The sequence below is a fragment of the Panulirus ornatus genome, chromosome 72 (assembly GCF_036320965.1).
Source record: "Panulirus ornatus isolate Po-2019 chromosome 72, ASM3632096v1, whole genome shotgun sequence".
Lineage (NCBI taxonomy): Eukaryota > Metazoa > Arthropoda > Malacostraca > Decapoda > Palinuridae > Panulirus > Panulirus ornatus.
In genome coordinates this window covers 6,854,233-6,878,822 of record NC_092295.1, presented here as the reverse complement: position 1 = coordinate 6,878,822, position 24,590 = coordinate 6,854,233, and the positions used below count along the sequence as shown (strand labels likewise).

The window sequence follows — 24,590 nt, the reverse complement described above, 5'->3', positions numbered from 1 at the left end:
CATTCCCCGTACTACACGAAGAACAATACTACACACAAAAACTAACTTCAGCCAAAGCTTTTACTGGAATAAGAAATGAAATATGTCATATTTGAGGAGGCGCTAAACAGAGACGCCGGGAGAATAGAAATTCCAATACCTCACCACTGAATTTTCGCTCTAGTCACTTTGCATATAGATCACAACTGTGATATTTTTTTTCAGATTCTCTTTATAATCTGTGCTAAACCAATTTGGATAATGACATCCAATTTCCCATCGTCATCATGAAGTCTTTCAGAGCTTATAGTTACATCTAAATCATATCTAGATGTATCACGTGGTGCTGGTGTTGTGATAATTTCAAACTCGCCACAGACACTATTGTTGAGGTGATGTTTTGTCGGTCACATGAAGGTTCAGCTGATTTCTTGATAGGAATGTTGAGTTGATATCTTCTTGCCATGACTGTAGAATTGATATCCTTATCATTTTCCAGTAGGGTTCTTCCCTCCATCTCTACCCTTAAGCATCAGTGTAAGCCATAGTTCAAGGTATATATGAGAGGCGCTGAATTTGCGTCGCCCAAACACACACACGCACACACACACACACACACACACAGACACACACACAGACACACAGACACACACACACACACACACACACACACACACACACACACACATATATATACATATATATATGTATTTATTTATTAATTTTGCTTTGTCGCTGTCTCTCGTGTTAGCGAGGTAGCGCAAGGAAACAGACGAAAGAATGGCCCTACCCATCCACATGCACATGTATATACATACACGTCCACACACGCAAATATACATACCTATACATCTCAATGTATACATATATATACACACACAGACATATACATATATACACATGTACATAATTCATACTGTCTGCCTTTATTTATTCCCATCGCCACCTCGCCACACATGGAATAACAACCCCCTCCCCCCTCATGTGTGCGAGGTAGCGCTAGGAAAAGACAACAAAGGCCCATTCGTTCACACTCAGTCTCTAGCTGTCATGTAATAATGCACCGAAACCACAGCTCCCTTCCCACATCCAGGCCCCACAGAACTTTCCATGGTTTACCCAAGACGCTTCACATGCCCTGGTTCAATCCATTGACAGCATGTCGACCCCGGCATACCACATCATTCCTCGTCTATTGAGGAGGCTCCCTGCGGGTCATCATTACCTCCCACATTAATGTCACCTTCGAGCAATACTACGCAATCAATGCATTCGCTAAACTGCATCATGATTCTATTTGCTTTCAGTCGGCGTTGATGGCAGTGTCCCACTGAAGCTCTATTCCCGGCAGTATTTGCTAAACTGAAACTGAAAACGTAAGCACGCAAACACACACACACACACACACACACACACACACACACACACACACACAAATAGAAAGGGTAGTATAGATGTCATTTGTACTTTAATTTCATCTCTAATCCCATACTATCCTGTTGTTTTCTAGTTAACTTTGGAAACCTATTGGAAGCCGAAATGATGTTCTAATATGCACTCGAAATGTGGGGGAATTTTTCGTTTCAAAAGATTGCACAAAAGTCAATATTAACAAGGCTTGGACAAATGGGTATTACAAAAGTATGTACCTGAAAAAATTGGCCAAATTATATATTGGAAAACTTGGCAGAATTCTTTATGTGCAATGCCTTAACGAGTCTGTTTTACGAAAGTCTGAGAGGACTGAACAGATATCTGTATTTTGGAAGACTGGAAAAGTCTGTATTGACAAGGACTGAATAAAATGCTGTATTGCGAGAATGACCAGACACAAACATGTATCTCCCAGGATTAGGGGGAATGCTACATTTAAGGTAAATGACTCAGTATACGATTTTGGGATTAATACGACAAAAGAAATTGAAGGGAATATCCTAGGTATGTATGCATGCAAACATACATACCAGGCAGCTTATACAGTTGGTGTAGCAGGATGTGTATGGTGTAGGAAGAGAGGTATAAGTGTTAAGTGTGGTTTACAGTGCTTACTTGTGTGTTTACTGTAGGGATAAGTGAAGGAGATGTCGGGTGTATGAGTGTCTGTAAGATATTGTATTATAATCTGGGTACGAGTTTCTGAGGATTTTTAAATCTCTCTCTCTCTCTCTCTCTCTCTCTCTCTCTCTCTCTCTCTCTCTCTCTCTCTCTCTCTCTCTCTCTCCCTAATCTTCGCTTTATGGCCGGCCATCTTTAGAATATTGTGCCCGAGAGCTCCTGCAGTGAAAACATCCGGAGCCATCAGGCAAAAGATTCCTTTGAGAATACATTATTCAAATTTACATCCCTGTACCAATTTGAAAAAGGAAAGAATAAGAGTGCAGCACTGTAAACTTGATCAAATTTGGTCTTGATTTGAGCCATCTGCATTATTTCGCCGAGTGTTTCCAATAACTGATAATGGAAGGATATATCATTATTGTTTTTCTTAGGTATTTTTTTCCTTACTGTTTTCAGTGTATTATGAAATGTGTGTGTGTGTGTGTGTGTGTGTGTGTGTGTGGGTGTGTGTTTGTTTGTGGGTGTGTGTTTGTGTGTGGGTGTGCTGGATTAAGTAGCTATCTACTAGAGAATGGGATTATGTCAGAAAGTACCATATAGAAGTTAATCATGAAAAAAGTCAATGACATGATCATGCTCTTGAACTAGCTTTAAAACATTCATCGTTCTACAGGTAAAGTTAACTTGTGTTTCATATTTTTTGGTGAACTGATTTTTAGAACCTTGTGCGTCTCTGTTGAACTGTGGGATGTTCTGCGGGACTGCTAGAATATGGCGGCCGGAAATCAAAGACCAACTTCAGAATATATGGCCATAACACTAAACTTTGTTGACACTGGTAAATTAATGATCTGGGGTCATCTGCAGAAAACGTATTCTCTCTCTCTCTCTCTCTCTCTCTCTCTCTCTCTCTCTCTCTCTCTCTCTCTCTCTCTCTCTCTTTCCTAGCAAATCATCATTTCATGCAAGCTTCTTTGAAACTACAGCGAAATTAACTTTTTTTTTTCTCAATACGAAGCTGTGAAACGAATTTTCAGAAATCCTCAACAGTAATTTACATAAGCTGCTTTTCATATCAGGATTAAAAAGAAGAAAAGAAAATGATTTACATTTAATCTCTTAAAGATAAGAGATCAAAATTCAAAATAAGTATCGCAATAGCATTCAGTCCTCAATAAATCATTGGTAGTTATTTGCATATAATCACCTAGAAATAAAGAAGAGAACCAAGGTTTATTTTCTAAATCCAAATATCATTTTATAAAACCATTCATTCTTTGACTTCAGCGGGAGGTAATCCATCGCGAGAGGCAATTATATTTGGATTATAACCAATAACTAACCAACCATTGACTCCAACACCCTCCCTGAATGGAGGCATTCCAGCCAAGCTGAACTCTCTATTGTCCCTTGCTACAACAGACACGAGCTCAAATTAGATGGGGAGGAATATAACGTGGGAGGGATTACTGAAGGGAAGGTGTCGAGGAAATGATACTCTGTATTTTGTTTCAGTCTGATTCGTGTCGTCACGTGAGTGGAACTCTCATGACGTAAGAACCTCTTGAACGATACGGTACGACCCTTGAGCACAACGGTACGGCCCTTGAGCACAAAGGTACGACACTTGAGCACAAAGGTACGACCCTTGAGCACAAAGGTACGACCGGTGAACACGACAATACGACCTTTAACACGACAGCACGACCTACGAGCACAACGGTACGACCCTTGAGCACAAAGGTACGGCCTTTGAGCACAAAGGTACGACCTTTGAGCACAACGGTACGACCCTTGAGCACAAAGGTACGACCGGTGAACACGACAATACGACCTTTAACACGACAGCACGACCTACGAGCGCAAAGGTACGACCCTTGAGCACAAAGGTACGACCGGTGAAACGACAATACGACCTTTAACACGACAGCACGACCTACGAGCAAAAAGGTACGACCCTTGAGCACAAAGGTACGACCCTTGAGCACAGAGGTACGGCCGTTGAACACGACAATACGACCCTTGAACACGACAGCACGACCTATGAGCACAACGGTACGACCCATGGGGTTATGAAGATGTGACCTTTTCACCTGACCCTCAAGAGGCCATCATCATACTCTAGGGTCATACCCTCGTGCTCAAGGGTCGTGCTGTTGTCATCAAGGGGTTTAAATGTTCAAGCTGTGTAGATTTGAGAATCTCTATTTTTTGTGTATTTTCTTACTGTATCTTTACTTATATGTATTTCTCATACCTATAAATTTTACACACACACAAAAAAAGGAAAATGGGTACCTGGCATAGGCTACGTTGTGTTTTTGTGTGCATATAAATATAGAGGTAAATACATGGTACACACAGACACAGACACTGACACATACAGACACAAACACTGACACACACAGACACACCCACACACATACACACACACTCATATATATATATATATATATATATATATATATATATATATATATATATATATATATATATATATAACCGGAATCCACCAGTAAATGCAAACAGCACGAGCATAAAGTCACCTTCGGCGCAGGCGTGCCGTTGGTATCGGGTGGAAAGTGTAGCTCCATTGAGCACCTCGCTCCAGAGAGGTTAATCGATTCCCTGCTCCTGCGTGGAGTGCAGCCTCGAAGCCGCAGGAACCCCCTATAAAAGGGGGTCATGGAGTCGTCTGAGAGAGAGAGAGAGAGAGAGAGAGAGAGAGAGAGAGAGAGAGAGAGAGAGAGAGAGAGAGAGAGAGAGCATCTTTAGACTTTACAGTAACTGAGTTAAGACGAAGATTTACCACTATCCCTTATCTTCACTACGTCGTCCACCTAGACTTGCCCTCAGTCTGGAGGAACCATACAAAGGAGCAGACACTCTTCTTCTCGTCGAGAGACTGACAACGTCCGAATTCTTTCCAAAGGCCCTTTTGTGGCAGGGTAACTCCATTTGCCCGACGTGTCCCCCTTCCGACAAAGTATTCGTAACTGTAAGACTTAGACGAGAGAGAGAGAGAGAGAGAGAGAGAGAGAGAGAGAGAGAGAGAGAGAGAGAGAGAGAGAGAGAGAGAGAACTGTTTCATAAAGGTGTTAAAAATGATGTGATGCATACTTTTAACACAGTCTTGTCCTGGGTAATCGTAGGTAAAAATCTCTCTCTCTCTCTCTCTCTCTCTCTCTCTCTCTCTCTCTCTCTCTCTCTCTCTCTAGTCACACAAAATGATAATAGGAACAGAAACTAATAGTAAATGAATGCAAAAAGATTTAGGCACAATATCCACATGGGCAGAATTGAACAAGATAGAATTCAACGAAGATAAACTTTTGCAAATAAATTATGGAACTATTACCTCAACATTGATGGCACTGTACCATGGCTCAGCAGGGAAGGTGTCAGAAGGCAAAACGAACACCAAGGATCAAGGAGTCACTACAAATGAGAAGCTAGAATTCAATGGACATATTGAAAAGATGACACTATCAAGGCAGCAATGAGTGGTATGATCATGAGAACTTTCACGAAAAGGAGGAAGAGTTGACGAAGATGTTCATTGTATACACAAGAAGCAAAAGTCTATACCGCTTTGTCGTATAGCCAACTGCCAAATAGGCTTATATACAAATCAGGGAGAGTTCAGAAGCATCTCACAAGCAAAATTGAAAGTATAGAACATATGAATTATTATGAGAGGCCGAAAGAACTCGTAATGTACAAATTGAAGGAACAATAGACTGTTATGGGCTTAGTAGCCTCTCAGTAAGGACGAGACAGTGCAATTAAGCCTGCTAGATTTCCATGAAATATACGAAAAAGATATCAAAGATATGCGAGAACCCTGCAAAAGTGATGGAGAGATTATTCACTGTACCAGCAGAAGAATTGTATAGAACTACAGAAACATTTAAGAGAAAATTTGACATATAGTTGAAGTCAGTTCCAGATGAGCCTTGGATTGATAATATGTACTGAACGTGGCAGCAGAGAAAGGCAATATCATTCATTAAGGAAAACGTGCGATGAGCGCAACGCGTTAACTCTTATTATGTCGTAGGTACTCGTACATTGCGTGTGTACGCTCAGAGGTATTCTTTTTTTCTCTTTCTCTCCATCATCATTATCCGTGCTGCCCCTGGCAATGGCTTTATATTTTTCATTTTTAATTAGGAGGGCTTTTTATTTTCTGTGATTTAGCATTACTTCCTTCCCAGCCTCCACACTCCCCAGGGCCACCTCTTTTCTCACTTCATCCAAAAACTGAAAACAGTGAGAAAAATATGTAATAACGGGAAAAATAGTTTTTATATTCATATCAAAATCAGTAAAATCTAGATGATTGTGATAATGAAATAATTATTGATTTTATCACTGTTATTATAACTAGTATTATTATTATCATCATTATTGTTATTATTATTATTATTATTATTATTATTATTATTATTAGTATTATTTTTATTATTATATTGATACCCATCTCTTTATCGAAAATTCCTCAACTTTTCTTTCTCCTTTTACGGTCCTGTAATTCCACCTCTTAACTCAACGAACTTTGTATTATAGTAATATCCACTCTCTTGGAAACCCCTCATTAGGGAAACAGTTAAGTCTGCATCTAAGAAACTGGGAGTCTTGTTCAGATGTCAAAATTTCTTTTCCTAGGAACAGTTGCACCGTTCATACGAAGGATTGATCTGTCCTTGATGTGGAGTGCTGATCTCGCAAATATGGCGGTTGTACCTTTCTATTCTTACTTGAAGAAGTTTGGTCGATAGCCGTCCGACTTATAAACTCTCCCAAGCTAACTTCAAAAGTTGCTTACGCTGTAATGCTGGCTCTTTATCCCTCTTCTGTAGGCTTTACTTTGGTTTTTGTTACTAAGAACTGGCTGCTTACGTTCTCCTTCCACAAGGTAAACCACGCAATACTCGGCAAACTGTTGCGTCGCATTATTAGTGAGTGGCCTTTGGCAACTCAAGGGTGGGCCGTTTTGACAACTCTTTCTTGCCCTACAGGTCGAAGCTTTGGAACTCTCTACCCTTTCAATGTCTTTCCCAGTAAGTATGACCAGGCATTAATAACTGCTTTTTCACATCCTCCAATATTGGTAAAGGCTTTCCATTTTCTCTTTTTTTCCTCTTTCATAATCTTCTCTATATTTCAATTATGGTCTGGCCTTGATGTGGACTCTTGGTTGTTACTCGGACGTAAAATGTAAAAGATGATATTATTAGCATTAGCATCATAACTACTAACACTACACTGCTACTACTGTTATTATTATGAAAAATTCTATCATATATGAATCAAATTATTTCTAATGAAGACCTTACAAAACTTTTATCAGAAAATGCAAAACGGATTGAATATTGAAGAGCTTAGCGATCAAAGCTTCCTGGAACTCATTACCCACGTCTAGTATATACATATCTACAACGTTATCAACACTGTGTTGCGTCATGACCAATATCATGAACGATATGTCTGAGAATATATATGTTGAGGATGGTTACTTTGTAGCTTCCATTTCTCTATGCTGAGTGAAATTTCCTGAATAATATAGGGGGTAGGATTGGCGTCGGAGACTTGGGGATGCTTGTACGTCACAGGTACTGTAACTGTACGAATATATATAGTAATGGGATAACCACAGTTGTGAGAAAATGTTGATATTACTATATATATGTTTCTATACTTCCTGATGATGTTATCCATACAGTTTTTTTCTAACATTTAATTTCAATTTCTGTTTAGAATTCCCAAAATGCTTGCGAAGGTCCTACCACTGGTAGGCAGAAAATGGCCACACGCTCACACCTGACCCTTTGTCAAATGGCCTCACTCTGCCTTACTCAACGAGATCCTTTAAGCAAGCCGTTGTGAAGGGGAGTTTCGCTTTTATGGATGCTTTTGTAGAGTCCTTTCTCGCCCGCTCCACCTGAATCAGGGGATTACAGAGCTAAGTCTGAATGCTAAGTGGTCATTTTACTTGGCTGTTTGGGAATTTTTTTCTTAATGTTCATAATCGCTTTTGTTACTTGTCGCCTGGATATTGTACAGTCATAGACGCTTTTTCAGCACCTCGTAATGTAATCCTTGAGAGAAATTGAGAACTTCTTTGCTCATGGATTTCTTGGGAACAGACGTGATGTTAGTTATATAGACTGTTCGTTTTCTTTTTCTACAGATGTGTATAAATTCATCTTGATACCTAACTCAACTTGATTTAGTAATGACTAAACTTTATCTAACCTGGTCCAACCTAACTCTTTTTCTTTTGACATGGGTTTATTAGAAGCAAACGACGTAAATCATGTAGAATGTTAATTCTAACAATAGAAATCAGAGTATGTCTTAATCCCTAACGTAACGTAACGTAACCAAACCTAACCTGACCTAACCTAACCATTGTGTTTGTACATAGATTCGTTTATAGCGTCGTTAGCTGGAACGCAATCAATTCTTTCTCCCTGTGAAAATGCCTCACAAAAGCACACACGTTAGCGCTCCACTCCCTCACAAATTTGCGTACACCGACACACTGAACCCCTTCATATTAGCCCTCAACGACCCACTGAACCCCTTCATACCAGCCCTCAACGACACACTGAACCCCTTCATATTAGCCCTCAACGACACACTGAACCCCTTCATATTAGCCCTCAACGACACACTGAACCCCTTCATACCAGCCCTCAACGACACACTGAACCCCTTCATATCAGCCCTCAACGACACACTGAACCCCTTCATACCAGCCCTCAACGACACACTGAACCCCTTCATACCAGCCCTCAACGACACACTGAACCCCTTCATATCAGCCCTCAACGACACACTGAACCCCTTCATACCAGCCCTCAACGACACACTGAACTCCTTCATACCAGCCCTCAACGACACAGTCATCGGCATACTTAACCCCAAACACTCACCTCCATTAACAAACTCAATCTCTCACATTCGCTCTTGCCATCACGCTCAACCTCCTACAATTGCCCTCACTGACACATTCGACCCCTTACACTCGCCCTTACTGACAAACCAGTCCCTAAACCCTTACAATCACCGACACATTTAATCCCCAACACTCGCCTCACCATTACGTTCCATACCCCCCCACACCCCCCCCTCCTCAACAATCAAGATGCCGGAGGAAGTTATCTTACCATCTATCTCAACTCTTTATGGCCCGGAACACGCCCATAGGAGCCACCTCCTCCACGTTTTCTTTTAAGTCCATCAACTTGCGCCAAAGAGACATTATAGACATCAATTATCATCTTGAAAACTCTGGTTCCATCTCAGGCCACTGTGAGGCCCATATTCATGCCAGCCGAGCGTGTGTATCGCCCCAGCATCATCTTCAACACGTGAAAAAAAAGTTATATTGTTATATTGTTCTGATGGTTATAACTTTATGGTTATATTGTTCTGATGGTTATAACTTTACGGTTATATTGTTCTGATGGTTATAACTTTACGGTTATATGGTTCTGATGGTTATAACTTTACGGTTATATTGTTCTGATGGTTATAACTTTACGGTTATATTGTTCTGATGGTTATAACTTTACGGTTATATGGTTCTGATGGTTATAACTTTACGGTTATATTGTTCTGATGGTTATAACTTTACGGTTATATGGTTCTGATGGTTATAACTTTATGGTTATATTGTTCTGATGGTTATAACTTTACGGTTATATTGTTCTGATGGTTATAACTTTACGGTTATATTGTTCTGATGGTTATAACTTTACGGTTATATGGTTCTGATGGTTATAACTTTACGGTTATATGGTTCTGATGGTTATAACTTTATGGTTATATTGTTCTGATGGTTATAACTTTACGGTTATATTGTTCTGATGGTTATAACTTTACGGTTATATGGTTCTGATGGTTATAACTTTACGGTTATATGGTTCTGATGGTTATAACTTTACGGTTATATTGTTCTGATGGTTATAACTTTACGGTTATATGGTTCTGATGGTTATAACTTTACGGTTATATGGTTCTGATGGTTATAACTTTACGGTTATATGGTTCTGATGGTTATAACTTTACGGTTATATGGTTCTGATGGTTATAACCTTACGGTGACGGCCTTAATGACCCCCGGTGGAACTGATTGAAGTAAAGCCGGAATATCCAACCAGCCAACCATAATACTCTCCCGAAGAACGTTTTCTTTATATATATAACCCTAACATGACTCTGATAGACACCGTAGGCAAAATTCTGTTACTCAGAAACGAAAATACGATTCTCTAAAAAGTCATGGAATCAAAAAGGCCTTAATTTTTGCAACCATTTGCATATATATGACAGGTTTTTCACGGTTCTGAGAATGTAAAACCTTTAGATATACCGAGACTGAGAAGTCAGAGGAATGTTATGTATTTTATAATGAAATTGTAATAATCGAAATTATTCAAACACTTTTAATATTATAGTAACTATCGTTCACTCTTACAGTAACTATCGAATGAACCCAGGAATCTCGAGACGGTTCCATTCGAACGCTTAAACACCAAGCTGGGAATGGTGTCGACAACGTTCAAGCTGGGAATGGTGTCGACAACGTTCAAGCTGGGAATGGTGTCGACAACGTTCAAGCTGGGAATGGTGTCGACAACGTTCAAGCTGGGAATGGTGTCGACAACGTTCCTTCAGTTTTTCCTTTTATCTCTAACAGATTCTGAAATACCGTGCAACAATTCAGGAACCGAAAACAATATGACCGGAGGGTTAAACCCCACTGATACACGTACAAAAATAGTTCCAGTATTTTCGGACAAAAAAGAACAGATTTGTTCTGTTATTTGAATTACATTTGCTAATTTCTTTTTGTTTGGAAAATGTGTTAAATCAAGCACACACACACACACACACACACACACACAGACACACACACACACACACACACACACACAGACACACACACACACACACACACACACACACACATACACACACACACACACACACACACACACACACAGACACACACACACACACACACACACACACACACACACATACACACACACACACACACACATACACACACACACACACACACACACACACACAGACAGACACACACACAGACAGACACACACACACACACAGGGGCTTCCATAGTATAGTGTTTAGTGTTACTATCTGTTCATCCTCGCCCTCGGGGTTGGTTGATAAATGGGTACTTGACTTAGGCTGGCGTGTGTGCGTGTGTGTGTGTGTGTGTGTGTTTGTGTGTATGTGTGTGTGCGTGTGTGTGTGTCTGTCTGTGCGTGTGTGTGTGTGTGTGTGTTTGTGTGTATGTGTGTGTGTGTGTGTGTGTGTGTGGCATTACTATTTTTGTGTTACGGGGTGATAGTTTTACCCTTGTGTTGCCCCGTCTATTAAGTACTAGTAGATGATTATCTACAGTATACTGTACTAGTAGATGATTATATACAGTATACTGTACTAGTAGATGATTATCTACAGTATACTGTACTAGTAGATGATTATCTACAGTATACTGTACTACTACACAACTACCTACAGTATACTGAAGATGTTGTACGGGTCTTTTGTATAATCTACGTGATGCTCTGAATGATTATGAAAGACGCTTGACAATGACGTATAATCAAAATCAAAATTCACAATTAAGTCGTCAGTTTTGAATGAGTTATACACTACATATTTTGTCTTGTATAAAATGTTAAAGAAAAATTGACTTTGGTCTCTTAATGCTCCTTTACTCTTACAACTTGCATTTTCAAATGAGTGTATGAATGAGTGTTAATAAATTGATTATGTTAATCCTGTAATTCGTATTGTAATTATGTAAATTACCCCAACGAAATGAATGATTTGTGGTTTCATTAACTGTATTGTAGGTTGTTTGGTAATTGATTCTTATATATATATATATATATATATATATATATATATATATATATATATATATATATATATATATATATATATATATATATATACGTGTGTGTGTGTGTGTGTGTCTATGTGTGTGTGTGTGTGTGTGTGTGTGTGTGAGAGAGAGAGAGAGAGAGAGAGAGAGAGAGAGAGAGAGAGAGAGAGAGAGAGAGAGAGAGAGAGAGAACATACATCCGGGTCGAAATTCTGCCGGAGGAATCCTTAATTAGCTAGACATCCCACTTCTGGTTAGTTAACTCCAGGTTGGGTTACAGAGTTGGGGGTTGGGTCGGGTCACGGAGGCATGTCTAGGACGCAGGAAACCTGCTGGAACGAGAGAGAGAGAGAGAGAGAGAGAGAGAGAGAGAGAGAGAGAGAGAGAGAGAGAGAGGCGGGATGATTGGCCGATCGATGAACCAATGAACCGAGTCTTCGGCCGTCAACGAACAGCTAATCAGATGATTATCTTCGTCACACCTCTCTCTCAGGTCACTAGAACAGATTTTTCTGAGGGAAATGTTCTAAATGGTCTTAGGGAACTGGAGAGCAATGTTCATACTACTCAGCTGGTTTACAATATCTTGCCAAAGCCAATTATCTGTTTCTCTGATTAGTTGCATCCATCTGTAAGTTCAGCATTCTGAATAGGTTATATACATACATACATATATGTATATAAATGGGTATATAAATACGCATATAAATGGGTATGTTTGAAGGAATAGTGTTTCCAACAATGATATATGGTTGCGAGGCGTGGGCTATGGATAGAGTTGTGCGCAGGAGGGTGGATGTGCTGGAAATGAGATGTTTGAGGACAATATGTGGTGTGAGGTGGTTTTATCGAGTTAGTAATGTAAGGGTAAGAGAGATGTGTGGAAATAAGAAGAGTGTGGTTGAGAGAGCAGATGAGGGTGTTTTGAAATGGTTTGGTCGCATGGAGAGAATGAGTGAGGAAAGATTGACCAAGAGGATATATGTGTCAGAGGTGGAGGGAACGAGGAGAAGTGGGAGACCTAATTGGAGGTGGAAAGATGGAGTGAAAAAGATTTTGAGTGATCGGGGCCTGAACATGCAGGAGGGTGACAGGTGTGCAAGGAATAGAGTGAATTGAAACGATGTGGTATACCGGGGTCGACGTGCTGTCAGTGCATTGAACCAGGGCATGTGAAGCGTCTGGGGTAAACCATGGAAAGTTCTGTGGGGCCTGGATGTGGAAAGGGAGCTGTGATTTCGGTGCATTATTACATGACAGCTAGAGACTGAATGTGAACGAATGGGGCCTTCGTTGTCTTTTCCTAGCGCTACCTCGCACACATGAGGGGGCAGGGGATTGTTAGTCCATGTGTGGCGAGGTGGCGATGGGAATAGATAAGGCAGACAGTATGAATTTTGTACATGTGTATATATGTATATGTCTGTGTGTGTATATATATGTATACATTGGAATGTATAGGTATGTATATTTGCGTGTGTGGACGTGTATGTATATACATGTGTATGTCGGTGGGTTGGGCCATTCTTTCGTCTGTTTCCTTGCTACCTCGCTAACGCGGGAGACAGCGACAAAGCAAAATAGATTAATATATATATATATATATATATATATATATATATATATATATATATATATATATATATATATATATATATATATATATATACAATACAAGGGAAAGGCTGTTGTAAAGTTAGTAAGAAGGTTAGAAGATATTAGCTAACGATATATTCTAACGAAGAAGGAAATGTTTGAAGAACATAGGCAAGAGGAATACTAAGCATGATTTTCATTATCTCATTTCTTTCATTAAAAAGACTCGCTTTTCTTTTGTCTTTACAGTAGAGGACTTCGACGTCTCTCTGAATTCTCCTTGACTTTATGATTCCAGTGGTCTTACGTAGTCACGGGTGTTCATAACTTCAGTGCATTTAGGGAAATATTTCATGATGAAGTAAGAGCTAAAACACGCAATCATTCTGGTGTTGGTAATGTTATTAAATGATTTTGATGCACAAATTTTTTTGGTAACTTGATTTCTGCTGAAGCACCCGCGTGAAATTAATGGAATTTCTTTTTTATCACAAGTGTTAGTATGCAGCATCCATAAGTACCGTAATATATATATAAATTATATATATATATATATATATATATATATATATATATATATATATATATATATATATATATATATATATATATATATATATATTTCTATTAGTCAACGGGGAAAATGAACACGATAAGTTCCCAAGTGCACTTTCGTGTCATAATCACATCATCTGGGGAGACACGAGAGAGAAATATAATAGACTCATTTGATATACAACGAAGGGACGTAGCTACGTCTCCTCGGTGTTTATCAACTAACTGTTATATTTGTAGAATTCTTTGTAGAATTTCAGGATTTACCCACGATACAATAGGAAATTTAGGCAAGGCAAATGAAAGTTGTTCAGTAGTTCAGAGAGATGTAGACAATTTGATGGTGTAGTTGGGGATATGGCACACATACTTCATTACGGACAAAGTGATGCATTCCGGTGATACGAATAGAAAATTCTTGAAAAGTGATCATTAGGAGCCAGAGAAGTGAAATACCTTAACTTGATAATGGGTGATAATCCACAGCACATAGACCGATGATTTAGCTTCATGTAACACAGCAGATGGATTGTTAGTCACGTAGCTAGATATATAAACTATAAAGACAAAGATACATTTCACTCTTTACAACGCCCTCATCATATCGTATAAGAATAAGATGTCTGCTTCTTCTTTCCAAACTTTTACAACGAAGAAAAAATTCAGAAAAATTGCAAAATGAACAGAACTGATTCTATCAGTAAGAAATAAACTTTATAAAGAAAAGCTCAGACAACTGAAATCATTTTTCACTCAAAAATCTTAGGCTCTGAGTTACTCTGATAAAAGTTTCTGAAATAATAACATAACTTGTGAGAAACGATTCACGATATTTTCTCACGTTAGAAACAGATACAGTGACAGAAACAAACATATAAACTTCGAGTAGAGGAGATGTAATACAAACGCGTGCAAAAGTTTTCTAAGGAGCGGAGGTACAGAACACTGGAATGAATCGCTGTCAGATGATATTAAGGTGAAAAACCGTTCACACATTTTAAAACACAACTAAGCAAATACTTTAATGACATTGATCTTAATGAATGAGTAACTTATAAATTATGGCAGGCTTATTGAAAACTTACATTATAATATGCACGTATCTAAACTCCAGTTCTCTTTAGGAGTAAGGTAAATAAACTCATTTCCTGTGAGTTATTATATCAAAATGTATTCTCCATTCATCCTTCCCCAATAGAATTTCCATGGAAGTATATCATCCTGCCAGCTGTTATGCCGGGGTGAGTGCTGGGTGGGGAGGAGCCTTCTGCTTTACTGCCCTGTCTCTATCTACAGTAGAGGATGGGAGGAGCCTTCTGCTTTATGATCCTATGCTCCTACGTACCGCTGCCTTCCTAAGTCACTCATGAAAACAGATGGATTTCACAGCTGGTCTCATTTCCTTCACATCTGGTGATGCCCTTGAAGTAGTCTTTCATACCTCGAGGTTGTGAGGTGCGATGGAAATCATGTTGGTTTCTGTAACCATATGACCTTTGTGGCTGTTATTTTGGTTGACACAGGTAGAATTGTGTCAAAAGTGCGATATATATATATATATATATATATATATATATATATATATATATATATATATATATATATATATATAGGACCACAATAAACCCAAAACGTTCTCTTCATAACATTCATTCATTTCATTTTAATGGCTTCGAGAGCTTTATAGTGCAGAGTCCCCGTTCTATTTTTCTATCATTAGATTATTAAGTAGAGAAAACTGCGTTGGGGAAAAAATGAAGGAAAAATTCTCATTTTTTCAAAACCTTAGAAGAGACTCAGGAAATATGTAAGACGGAAGCTTTCTTTTGCTCTTGCTTCTAAAGAATCCTCATAGTAGTAGTAGTAGTAACAACGATAGCGGTAGCGGTAGTAATCGTAGTAGTAGCGTAGTAGCACCATTAGCATTAGTAGTAGTAGTAGTAGTAGTAGTAGTAGTAGATGTATTATTGCAGTACAAGTAGTAATTGAAGTGGTAGTAGGAACATGATCGGTATTAGCAGTTGTAGTAGTAATGATAGTAGTATTGATCGTTAACATTTTCAACTGTTGCAGAAAAGTTGGAGTAGTGGTGATAGCAGGAGTTACAGTGGACACATTAGTAGTTATAACATTACATTTGCAATTTGACTGCAAGGAACACATCGATGGGAAACTTACATCAACCCAGATCATGAGCGGTGTGATAATGAGCGCCTTTATAACAAGACAAACCAAGCCAACGTGTGCACAAAAGGCAAAACTTGAGTGCTGGTATATTGTCAGGTTATCCATTAAGGAAGTTGAAACAGAGAGAGAGAGAGAGAGAGAGAGAGAGAGAGAGAGAGAGAGAGAGAGAGAGATCAGAAGTACATCACAAGCAAAATTATATATTCTTTCGTCTGTTTCCTTGCGCTACCTCGCTAACGCGGAAGACAGCGACACGGTATAATGAATATATATATATATATATATATATATATATATATATATATATATATATATATATATATATATATAATGTAGTATACTCTCTCTCTCATTCTCTTTAGATGGATTTTCTCCTCATAACTCACGCCAGCATTTCGGCCAGATTAAGTTTTACCGCCTCTCCCAAAGCACAATTGAGCACATATTTTGGTCGACCTAATGTGCGAGGCTGGTTGAGGGGAAGTCTCTGGTAAGCTGGTTGGTTGATAACAGAAGGACCAGGAGTTGTGGTGTTCTGTCTTTGTGATACGGGGGGGTTATCTTTGTTAGAGAGAGAGAGAGAGAGAGAGAGAGAGAGAGAGAGAGAGAGAGAGAGAGAGAGAGAGAGAGAGAGAGTAATCAACAACTTGTCCACACACTATATCAAAGATCCACCCGTGTCGCTGTGTCACCTGACGCAGTGTTACCTACGAGTGTGTCACATGCGTCATCATCTGACACCTTCTGAGATCATTCTTCTTGACACGTATGTCCATCAGTCAGTGTGTGTGTGTGTGTGTGTGTGTGTGTGTGTGTGTGTCACATTCCTCCGTCCAGTCTTCCAACATCGTCAACAACCATTGCCAGACATGTCAACTGTTCCAGTAATATTTTTTTACAGTAAAACGGAAAGTCTTTCGAAAGGCAAATATGTGTCATAAAGTTACGTGAAAAACATATATAGGACTCACATACTATTGACGTCATACCTTTTTCAAACTAGGCGACAGCGAATAAAAACATGGGTTATAGACAGTATGAACACCATAGAATAAAGGGAACAAGAACACTATATGTTATAGTGATGAACGTTCACTGTAGACGCACGCTATGTTCAACACTACACAAGAACACAGGGAAGGAGGCTTTATACAATATTCTATTCACTCTTCTTTTACCCTTCTGTTAATTTCTGTGCCACATTTATCTCGGGATTTCGTGACTACTCAACAGAGGTAGACCTTCTGGCAGCTGGAGGACAAGGACAGTCTGTTGTAGGATGACACACAACCTGATGCCGTTGGTGCACAGTGGTAGGTCATGGCGGCCATCTGTGCTAGTAGGGACACCACAACACAGACGCGTGCCACTAACTATTCCATTCTCAAGACTCTGTATTTCGTCACCTTCCCTTAACTTATATCATAATGATTCATTACATATGTCTGTCTCTCTCTAGTTACATTCTATCTGCGTCTGTCTCTCTGTCTAGTTTTCTGTATTTCTCCACCCTGTCTGTGTTTATAGTCTTGTGTTGATTGTATCATCTGTTTGCCCCAGTCTCTCTCTCTCTCTCTCTCTCTCTCTCTCTCTCTCTCTCTCTCTCTCTCTCTCTCTCCTCATAACTCACGCCAGCATTTCGGCCAGATTAAGTTTTACTAGCTCGTCCAAAACACAACTGAACAGATATTTTTGTCGAGTTGAAATACGAGGTGCGTTGAGTGCGGGTTTTTGGTGAGCTGGTTGATAACCGACAGGCAAGGGTCTGTGGTGATCAAGGCCTGCGATACGAGGAGGTTTTTCTTGTTAGAGAGAGAGAGAGAGAGAGAGAGAGAGAGAGAGAGAGAGAGAGAGAGAGAGAGAGAGGACACGTTTTAAGAAGTCTTTAATCTGGATTATGGTAAAAAAAATGCAAGGACTCTTTTCTGAAAGGCCCTTCGCCTAAATTAAAGACTGCGCTGTAATCAGGGAATATTCATCGTGGATACCCAGACCGACAGAATCATCAGCATTTTTCAGATTCATCTCAGTGTACAACATCAAGTCAGAATCAAGGTATACAAACCTTCTGTTAAGACAGACATACAACTGTTGGAGCAATGGATAATGTGGAAGGTAATTCTTAAGATGGAAGCAAGATACAGATAGTGGGAACCTAAGCATAATGTTACGACCCTCCAACACGACGCCACGACTCTTGAACATGACGCCACTACCTTCTGATACGACGAAACAAGCCCTTGGGTATGATGGTATACCCTTCAGCACGAAGGCACGACCCTTCAACACGACGGTGCAACCATTGGGCAAGACGGTGCGACACTTGAGCGCGACAGTATAAACTTTGAGCACGAGAGCACAACCCTTAAGCACACAGTATAACCCTTAAGCACGACGGTACAAGCCTTGGGCACTACGGTACAACCCTTGAGCACGACGTACAACCCTTGAGCACGACGGTACAACCCTTGAGCACGACAGTATCCTTCCGTAGCTGCAGCAACAGCAGCTGATCGCGTATTTCGTCCGGCTGTGAACGTAGCCTCCGCTGAATAAGTGTAAGATCCCCAGATAAATGTGGCTTAGAAATTAACAGGAAAACTGTAAAAGAAAAGTAGAGAATATATGAAGCCTCCTTGACCGTGTTCTTGTGTTGTGTTGAATGTAGTGAAAGGCTATGGTGAACGTTCTTCAGTATAACATATAGCGTTCTTCCTTATAACGTATGGTGTTCATGTTCTGTATAGTCTATGTTCTTGTTCGTTATAGTCTATTTTGAAAAGGTTCGACGTCCAGTACGTGGAATCTTTATTTTCGTACGCAACTTTATATGTTTATCTTTCAAAAGACTTTCCCTTTTACTGTTGAAAATATTACTGGAACTGTTGACACGTCTGGCCATGGTTGGTGATATTGGAAGACTGGATGGGGGAATGTAACACACACACACTGGTGGACATACGTGTCAAGAACAATGTCAGAAGGTATCAGACGTGACACAGGCGATGCTGTGTCAGATGACTCACAGAAAAGTCTGTTTGGAAGTGACTGTTGGTTTTTGATTGATGGTGTGTTGTGGACGTGTTGTAAATTACTCTCTCTCTCTCTCTCTCTCTCTCTCTCTCTCTCTCTCTCTCTCTCTCTCTCTCTCTCTCTCTATCTATCTATCTATCTGTCTATCTCTATCTATCTATCTCTCTCTCTTCTGCACCTGAACAGTACAAGGCACCAGATCCTGTAGTATATAACAAGGCCTCAACTTACTCTCCAGTAAATTACTCACGGCGCCACCAGCCGAGCATTAATCTGTCACATGTCGCTCCAGTACACGCCATTCAAGACGACTCCCTCTTTGACCTAAGGGCAACACTATCATTAAATGGGAGATATTGTAGATCTGTAATAGGTAGTAGTCTACCAGCGTAATTACTAAATGATCAATAGGACACATTTACAGATACGTAATATATATATGTTCTGTTTCCTGCATTGATCTTTATTTTTTCTTCATCTTCTTACTTCCTATAGCCTTTCTATATCTTATATACTCTTCCAATTCTCATCCATTTCTCATCTCATCTTTCAACTGCTTTTCTGCTTCTTCAGACATCAACGGAAGTATTCATTCTTCTACTTTACTTTTTCAAACTCAGCGACTCAGACTGACACTCACTTATTGAAACGTAAAGCCCACAGACTCATCACTGCAGTGACTCATCCCATCATAGACTCAACCCATCATGGACTCAACCCATCATGGACTCATGAGATCATGGACCCAACAGAAAGAGTCAAGGTCAAGCATGTACATTGTTCATTGCTTATGAGAATATTTTCAGCAAATTTTTTTTAGATCAAAGAGAATTATAGGAAGTGTTGTCAGTCAGAAACCTCATTCGGAAACCTTAGAGACTTCGTTATAACCCTTAGTAAAAATCTAATGAACTTCAGTGAGGCACCTCAATAAGAAACGTAAATAAGCGTTCTTTTTTCAGAAACCTCACCTAGAGACCTTATATAGAAACTTCACTAGAAAACTCCTGTAGAAATCTTGTTTAGGCGCCTCACTGCGAAGCCTCTCTTTCTCTCTCTCTCTCTGATGGCTCGGATCGTCTTCCAGTCAATAGTGGTTCAATGACGCGTCGCAAGTCGAACTCATATCCTAAAAACGCGATAAATGATTTCAAAAGTTTCAAGTTTCGCAGGTATGGTGTTTGGGTTTCGATATTATTCTAACAGACTCATCAAAACCTAATTTCCTATAAATGGACTCGAATCAGATCAGATCAGATCAGATCAGGTCAGGTCAAATCAGATCAGGTCAGGTCAGATCAGGTCAGATCAGATCAGGTCAGGTCAGATCAGGTCAGGTCAGGTCAGATCAGGTCGGATTAGATCACATCACATCACATCGAGCCGTAGATTAAGAAAGATTTTTTCTAGCGTAATCGACGTTTTCGTTGAAGGTCAGTAGATGTTGTTCTTAGTAACTTTATAATGTTGTCCAACAACGTGAGAACGATGGGAACGCCAGACCAAGAACGTATACAGTGTGGGAACGCCAGATCAAGAACGTATACAGTGTGGGAACGCCAGACCAAGGACGTATACAGGGTGGGAACGCCAGACCAAGAACGTATACAGGGTGGGAACGCCAGATCAAGAACGTATACAGTGTGGGAACGCCAGATCAAGAACGTATACAGTGTGGGAAAGCCAGACCAAGAACGTATACAGGGTGGGAACGCCAGACCAAGAACGTATACAGGGTGGGAACGCCAGACTAAGAACGTATACAGGGTGGGAACGCCAGACCAAGAACGTATCAAGAGGAGGCAAGAGCGTGTGTGGAAATGAAATTGAGAGTAAATACGGTATCGCCAGCCGCTCGACTGCCACAGCAAAGGTCGATCAACTCTCGTCCATCAAGCAGTGAATTATGACCACGGAAAGTCCTTGTGACCTTTGACCTGGTGTCAGCAAACTTGACACACTGATGACCCTTGGGGTCAGAGGATTTGACATCTTGACAGTCTGTTTCGTGACAAACTGGTGTATGATATATATATATATATATATATATATATATATATATATATATATATATATATATATATATATATATATATATATATCCTGATACTGAGTAATGCTATGACTCAAGGAATCATTTAAAGTAGCTGTCTCTGGTAAACTTGGATTTCTAGCTATAAAGCGCTACAGAAAGCGGAGGCAAGACAGCTTAGTGCTACACTTCTGGGAAAAGTTTGGCGCTCACAAGAACACAAGTTTCCCCTGAATAAGCTGTCTGGAAATATTTCTTCTCGTCTTTTTACTTCCTGAATCTCTTCGGCAGTCCAGCAACGCCTCGGGTAAATCAATCACTTTGATTAACAATTTCTGTGGTGGAAACTGAAGACCAACGTAGCAATATAGTAGAGAAAACCTCACGATGGTGCACATGATTGCTACCAACTGAGGTACACTGGACGCCCATCTGTGTCATACTGACACAAGAGATTACATTAGTAAATAGAAACAGTAGTATCATATATATATATATATATATATATATATATATATATATATATATATATATATATATATATATATACATATACATATATATATATAGTGTGTGTGTTTGTGAGTGTGTGTGTGTGTGTGTGTGTTAGAGCTAATAGATCAAACTGTTTACTTACCGTATTATACTGTAGCCAGCAGTTAGCGGAAGACAGCAGGTACGGCCAAAAGCAGAGGCCCCAGTTCCCTGTTAGCGTTCCAACATCTGCTTTTCCACTGGAAAGAGCGTACTCAGTTTTCTTTGGTAGTGATGTTCTTTTCACTTTGTAGAACTAACCCCGTCTATTTTACAACAATATTGTTCTCACTGTGAAGAGCGCACATCGCTTTCTCTTGAAGTGATAATTTTTTTCCCACTGTGAAGAAAGCAATCCTTTTTCTCTGGTAGCGATATTCTTTCCACTGTGAAGACCTTCCGTTTTCTCTTGCGATATTATTTCCGCTTTGAAAAACCGGCTACGTTTTCTCTCGTAGCGATATTATGTGTTTTCTTCTGGCCGCTTGTGACAACTGTGTTGTATATATCCCAACAAACCCACCTCGATCATTCAGAACCAGGGAGGAGGTCCTAGCACCTAGCAGAAGATGTGCCCTAGCTCTTAGTAGATCATTCAGTCCTAGCGCCTAGCAGATGATTCAGCCCTAGCACCTAACAGCTGGAAAACACGCGTGCATCGGCACTAAGCAGAGGGGATTTCTTGTCAGTTAGAATCAGAGAAATTCTAGCACCTGTCTCCCAGCAGCTGAGTAGTCCTAGCGTTCAGCAGTTTGGGAGTTCTAGCATTCAGTATCCGGTAGTTCCTGAGACCCAGCTGCTGGGAGCTCCTGGTACCAATCACGAGGTAAGTCCTTGGTCTCAGCAGCTGGTAAGCCCCAGTACCTAGCAGATGGCATGTCCTAGCACCGAGTAGATAGTAACTTCTACCACCCAGAAACGGTCACTCCTTAGCATCCAGCAGCTGGTAGTTCTTAGCACCCAACTGCTGACAAGTCCTAGCATCAAGCACCAGGTGACTTCCAGCACCTAGGAGATGAGCCCAAGTACCTAGCAGATGGCAACGCTCAGCACCCAGAAGCTGACACGTCCTAGCATCTAGGAGCTGACAAGTCCCAGCACCCAGCAACTGGCAAGTCCTAGCGCCTACCGCTAAGCAAGTCTAAGCAAGTCCCAGCACCTAAAGCTAGGCAAGTCCTGGATCCACTCTGGCCTTACAGACACCAAATGATTTTCTCATTGTATGATTCGACCCTCACCTACAGCTGTAGTTCTGGTACTGGGAATTTATGAATTCACACAAGTAAATACAACACCACATAATATATATATATATATATATATATATATATATATATATATATATATATATATATATATGACACGGTCTCATTTTGGTGTTAAAAGTATATTTACGACGCAAAAATTTAACCACAATTTTCTAGCAAAGTTTGTTTGAACATTGTACATATTTATATATATATATATATATATATATATATATATATATATATATATATATATATATATATATATATATATATATATATAACGTATTACACAAAGCGATAGTGTACGTCTTCAGTGTTACTCGTACGGGATTGTTTGATCTTGCTGTGATCAAGATAAACCACTTCTTGTGTCAAGAACCACTGCGGAAAAAGCCACTAGTGATGCGGAGCGAGAGCCCAGGAGATGTTACCCCCGCGGTGGTCGGGGCGACAATGACGCCCCGGGGCCGTCGAAGCTCACTAGCCTCCTTACCCCCCCCTTCCCCCCCTCCCCCCGCCTTCATCAGGAGCCCCTCGTAAAGCCCCCCACCCTGTGACGTCACCCCAGCGCACTAGAAGAGTGACGACGTACTTCCTGAGTGTGACGTCGGATCCTTAGGAGTGACGTGTGGTCCTCAGCAGTGACATGTAGTCCTCAGAAGTGACGTGCGGTCCTCAGAAGTGACGTGTGGTTCTCAGGAGTGACGTGTGGTTCTCAGGAGTGACGTGTGGTCCTCAGCAGTGACGTGTGGTCCTCAGCAGTGACATGTAGTCCTCAGAAGTGACGTGCGGTCCTCAGAAGTGACGTGTGGTTCTCAGGAGTGACGTGTGGTTCTCAGGAGTGACGTGTGGTTCTCAGGAGTGACGTGTGGTCCTCAGCAGTGACGTGTGGTCCTTAGGAGTGACGTGTGACCTTTAGATACACGTCGAGAATCAAGTTCAATTGGTCAAAAAATTCCATCATTGACCAGATGGAGGACAAGGGTCATACAGAGCAACAGCGTGTCTTTCAGGGTCATGACCCCTGGGGGTCTGGGTCCGACTAGCACAGATGATGTATGCTTGTTGAAGACAGGTACGACTCAAGACGCCACCAAGACTGGTAGTGGCAGGGGGACCTCTCCAGGCTCCTGGTAGTGGCCGTCGGACTAGACAACAAGTAAACTGAATGCCTTGTTGACCTCACCATGACCTGTGAATGACCCGTGCACACCAGGTGTGCGCATGTACCCAGTCACAATGCATCGTTGCCTATCAACAGCCGGTGTAACTACTTGGCATAAGTCAAACAAGAATGGGATAAGGAACCTCTCCCCTTCCCTGTACCTCATGTGATCATGCTCCATCCTTCGTACGCCCCATGTGACTATGAAAGATTCTCTTTGTGCCATTCGATCATGGGACAGTGTAGGAAATAGGAGAACTAACA

The 24,590-nt window shown here is 40.4% G+C and overlaps 1 protein-coding gene and 1 long non-coding RNA gene across 4 annotated transcripts in view; one reads left to right on the top strand and one right to left on the bottom strand.

Moving 5' to 3' along the window:
* LOC139748116 (uncharacterized) overlaps window positions 1-11,866 on the top strand; it is a 155,967-nt gene extending 144,101 nt beyond the window's left edge. The window contains exon 4 of the long non-coding RNA XR_011712537.1: window positions 10,528-11,866. This is a non-coding gene — a long non-coding RNA (uncharacterized lncRNA). The remainder of the gene's footprint in view (window positions 1-10,527) is intronic.
* The window catches only part of LOC139748113 (putative neural-cadherin 2), a 184,275-nt gene extending 160,676 nt beyond the window's left edge, over window positions 1-23,599 (bottom strand). For 2 of the 3 annotated variants that reach the window (XM_071660770.1, XM_071660774.1), the window contains exons 1-2: window positions 23,488-23,599; window positions 22,015-22,251 (exon numbers count right to left, since the gene is read on the bottom strand). The gene's annotated coding sequence lies outside the window, so the exon portion shown is untranslated. Of the gene's footprint in view, window positions 1-22,014; window positions 23,023-23,487 lie in introns of those variants that run through there. The other variant, XM_071660771.1, reaches the window with a different exon arrangement.
* Window positions 23,600-24,590: the final 991 nt, after the last annotated feature.